General features: G+C 39.0%; 1 protein-coding gene and 1 pseudogene across 1 annotated transcript in view; both read left to right on the top strand.

Moving 5' to 3' along the window:
- LOC140925927 (uncharacterized) overlaps nt 1-5000 on the top strand; it is a 227480-nt pseudogene that overhangs the window by 119389 nt on the left and 103091 nt on the right.
- Nucleotides 2726-5000, top strand: part of LOC140926779 (uncharacterized) — a 16734-nt gene continuing 14459 nt past the window's right edge. The window contains exon 1 of the mRNA XM_073376474.1: nt 2726-2839. The gene's annotated coding sequence lies outside the window, so the exon portion shown is untranslated. The remainder of the gene's footprint in view (nt 2840-5000) is intronic.

Here is a 5000-nt window from a genome sequence, read left to right as displayed (position 1 = left end):
CCGAGTGCTGACAAGAGCTGTCAAAATCGACCAATCATAGGGTATACCAGAATCGCGTATATTCTGGTGTACCGGAACAAGCTCTTCTTTAAAAAAAGGTACTGCAGTCTTTCCCTCGCTTTCACCCCTACCCCACCCCCTCACTGTTTTTTTTTTTCTGCTTACATCTCTTCGCACCGTCCTCACGCACGATCTGAACGCCTGGCATAGGCGTACGGGCAATTTTTTGTCTGGGGGGGCGGTAAACCATTTGCCCAAAAAATTCTCGCAAGTTGCCCAAATTTTTACGAAACAGTAGAAAAGAAACGAGGGCCATACGATGCAATAATGTAGGCCGTACTGGCATTTGAAGGTGGCTCGATGCTATGACAGTTTTTCAGGGTCAATACCTCCCAATTTTGAGAATAACTACGTCGCCATAGACAAACATTTGGAAAAATTGCTACCACAGTTTTATTACTAGTAAAGATGAAAATTTATCATGAGCAGGGTTTTAATGACATCGGAATTGTCATAGCAACGAAATGACGCCATTGTCTATTTTACTTCCAGCAATATTTCTCGGCACTGGGAACTGTTCCTACAAAATTGTTCACGGGAGCTTTTTTCTCCAATAGTCGCCTGGATGTTCGTGAAGTTAAAAAGGAATCTATAGGAGTGTTATTGGGATATTTTGGGATGAAGTTTTAATCGTTATAAATATGGTTAAAAAAATCTTGATATTTGGCCGTTATTTGTAGAAAACGAAGCTCTTTTGACATGCAATTTCACCTCATGGTAGCTTCAATCTTTTTAAAAACGTGTGTAAAAGATATGATTATCGAGATAGCTCCGGCCGATTGCTAGAGACAAGGATTTCATTAGTATGTATCGAGGCGCTCTTGTTAGCGGTTTTGTAAACAGTTCGGTCTACTTTAATAAATTATTGCTTGATAGATTTTTAAACAAATTTAATATTCTTCTCTAGCCTGCGAAAACATCCGTTTCTCCTCGCTCTTCGCCGCTGGGGACGTTTCGCGCCTAATTCTTCTCGTAATTCGAGCTGAGTACTAGTCAGCCACTTCTTCATTTTCACACCCACTGTTGCTGATGCTATCTGCCATACACTGTTCTACGAGCGGAGATGATTCTAGAAAGATATGCGGAAGTTTATTCTAATCAATTCACGACTGGAAAGAGCCCATTCCAGTTAGTGCAGTGCAGTACAGTGCTCAACAAAAAAAAAACTATACATATGTAAATCAACAAATGATACCCTTCCCTATAACCAGAAACTCATCACGTGCTAGGAAACCACTGTGAGTGTCTCGAGATGAAGTAACTGGATTATTACGCTGACTTCAGGATTTTTTCAGATTAAAATAGAAAATATTTCTCTCTTTAGACTAATAAAAAAACATGGAAACGTCTTTGAAAACTGGCTTTGCCCAAATTTTCTCTTGCTGCCCAAAAAATCTGAGTTGCCCAAAATTTGGGGGGGCTGCAGCCCCCCTCGCCCCCCCGGCCCGTACGCCTATGACGCCTGGAACAGACTATCTCAAGATACACAGTCCCGGGCTAGGAGGGCGGCCATAACCATCTCTTTCTGTCGTATGCTTTATTTATAGCAAATCACACTGTGGTTATTTCACCTTCATATAAAAAATGTATTTGTCCTGATTTGTCCATTCTATTTCAACAGAGGAATCTTTAAGGCTTCTCAGGGGACAAAAGGGTATGGCAGAGCCACACCCAGGTACGTATTGTCGACAAACTTTATAAATTACAGTCATCCTTACTTTTAGCTGACCTTTTTCGCCTTGGAGGATGCTGGAGCACAAAATTAGCAACGACTGCAGTGAAAACCTCGCTAAAAATAACCATGTGGTTTTTTCAAAATCTTAGTGCGTTTATTTAGACTGGGGTTTCTGGGTCACTAAGCACTTACCCATCCCTTAAGTCAACATTAACACTTACAAAGTTGTTACTTAGGGGAGGGGTAGCTGCTCAGCTACCCAACCTCAATTGATCCACGTTTGGTATAATTATGCCTCTTTGTATGCTCGCAGTTTGTTAGCTCTGAGACGTTGCTTAGCAAGGCAAAGACTGGGGGAATTTAGATCTCCTAAAACTGGTGAAGAAGAGGAAACGTTTGTGGCCAGCGCTATTCCGCAGTGATAGAAAGTAAGTACAAAACCCGGAGGAAAATTGGTCTCCAACGGTTAGGTCAATAAAACATGGAGTCTAGGTAGATTAGGAAGAAGTGAAAGGCGCCTGTTCAAAATTTCTGAAGGGATGTAATGAAACCGGACGTTTGCTACTTTTAACACGTGGGGTCAATTTTTCTCGCTAAACCGATTATTTTCCTGGATATTTTGAGACATAAATTGTAAATAAAGTTTAAATTGGTCTAGAAGATGAATTTTATGTCGTCAGAGACAGTAAAATTGAATTCGAGAACTCTTCTGAAAATTAATTTCCATTAACTTTTTCGTTTTTGGATTTTTTTGGATAAAATCCCTCAGTCGATGGATTTATCTGTGGATTTATCTGTATAAAAATCCCTGAAAAGAGGGATTTTACAGATAAATTCATAATTTATTAATAGTTATGAATTCAATTCATCAGCCCCGCTCTTCCCTGCTACGTTGTCAAGTCCTCCCCGGACTTTCAGTTTGTTGAATATTCAAAAGAGTTTCCACGTTAAATATGTAGGTTGTTGAATAACAAAAGAAAGGTGTGTATCAAGAAATACTGAGACAAGATAAAACACGACTGACAGTCACCGAGGATAGAGGTGAAGCGGTATTTGTCGGAGAAAAGAACTGAAAGAACCTTGTATTGTCTGTGGCTAATACAGGTATGTACGCTATCCAACGTCTTTTTCGGATTGCATTAATTGCTTCTGTTTTCTACCAGAATCACCTTTATTAAAGAATTCAGCGACTTGAATAATTGAATTAATATAATTGAATGTCATAGTAGAAACCTGTGCTTGGTGGTCAGCCCGGGTGACCATCCTTAGTATCCTTCCCCATAAGGATCTTTACTCCGTTAGCTAGTACTGAACTAAAGATTACGGAGTACGGGCGACAATGATCGAAGGTCAAAACGCTTTTGCTCCATCGCTTTGCTTTGCTTCTTGGTCGTCGGTCTCAAATCAAACGAATTTCTCTTCGAAATTTCATGTCTTTAATTTAAAACTTAGAAAGCGTCTTGGGATGCAAGTGCCGACAAAACAGAATGAATTCAAGGGTGAACTTTAATCACTGGTTTAATGTCCCTTTTGCAGTCGGAGGACTGAATTGTAGGATACCTTACAAGCTGTGATAAATATACAAATACGCTACATTGATTTACAAGATTAATATTTAACACTAACAAAATTTGAGAAACGTTGAGTCCTTGTGCCATGGGCCTACTAGAACTCGCTGATCTTAGACACACACTGGTAGATATAGGTACCACTCTGTTGTGTATTAGTGGGTATAATGGGTTACCTGGCCGAACCTTGCCCTTAAATTTAATACACGAGACTGTATGGATTTTATTTAAAGTACGTTCATTATATTATTCCTAAAATGTGACATCGAAGAGGGGCAGTGCAGGGCTGTGCAGAGGAAAAAGGTTAATTAATTTCGTCGGCTAAACTATAGCAAACGTTATTAAGATTAAAACTAACGATATAACATAGTTTGAAGGAATACGGCCGTATTAAATGGATTGGTTTCGTTCCGTTTTTAGTCTAGCAGAAATGTCACTTTTGGCGCCGAGAATTGAAATTTGTGCTCAACAAATGTTCAATACGAAAGTGTAAGTCTCTTCAATTGTAGCACAAGAGGGACTCGAATCCAGATTGAAAATCTTTGAATGGATTAAAATTCTTAGAAGACATTTAATCAAACTCAAGGAAACTGAACTCAGGCAGAAATTTCGTAACTGAATCGTGAGTGAATTCACGGCTCATTTAATACGCATGCAAGTATAATAATAAAAAATTCATTAATGGAATTTTGGAGAGTACGCTTTTCCTGACTTGATTGTAAAAACAAAACGCTCTTTAATTTCATGCAACCGACCTCTATAAAACAGAATGGCCTTGGAGTGAAAACAAGTTATTTTCATCATTCGGACCAAACCTTTCAGGCTATTTGTTGTATAATGCTTGGTCATTATCTTGCATTATTGTTGCCACTGAAGTGAAACAGTAGGTAATTATTCCTAATAATGACCACCTGTTCCACCTCAATGACCTGCTCTCCAAGTTATTGATAATAATAACCGGTTCAAAACAATGGAAAGGTGCATTAAGGAGACGATAATAATTGATAGCGGGTGAAAAGTTTGTTTCTTTACCCCGCACCACTAAACAATTCAGTCAGCTCTCTTTTAACGGACACCTCTTTAAGGGTTGGTTTCCAGTGTCGCGTAATTTTTACATGCAGTACGTGCGTAAAATTTACGTTCGCAAATAAAATAGAGGCAATGCATGAAAGGTTGCTCTTAATTGTAGAGGTTGAAGCTCGCTCCCTTTCTCGTTTAAGCTCGGCACTTTGTTTTAGCCAAAAACGCGTCAGTGGAAATCTATCTTAAGACAAACACCTGGTGTTGGTCCCTGTCGTTTTATCGGGAGTCATTTTACTGTGACTATACTCTCTGTAAGGATATAGGAAGGACACCTCTCTCTTTTAAAAGACAGACAACAGACACTTTGGAAACCGTCAACGTAACAGGACACCCAAGGAATGTTTTCTGTAAAATATCTGTTCGGAGAAGCAATATTGCTTAAAATTTTCTATTGTTGGTTTTCACATGAGGTCACTAAAATTCAAACTGCAAAACTATCGATCTTACTCAGATTTTACTTTCGTGATGTATTAGAGCAGGTGAAAAGTAATTTTCATACAAATTTTCCCTTCGAAAGGGTTCTTGGTTTTCTGATGAGGTATGCTTGAATTTCTAAGCTACTGTGTCACGTGGCATTTACATGACTGCCGAGAGAGCTGTCTTGTAGGTTAAAA

This window comes from Porites lutea, chromosome 2, assembly GCF_958299795.1.
Source record: "Porites lutea chromosome 2, jaPorLute2.1, whole genome shotgun sequence".
NCBI lineage: Eukaryota > Metazoa > Cnidaria > Anthozoa > Scleractinia > Poritidae > Porites > Porites lutea.
The sequence above is the reverse complement of the archived record's forward strand: the minus strand, read 5'-3'. Positions and strand labels throughout refer to the sequence as shown.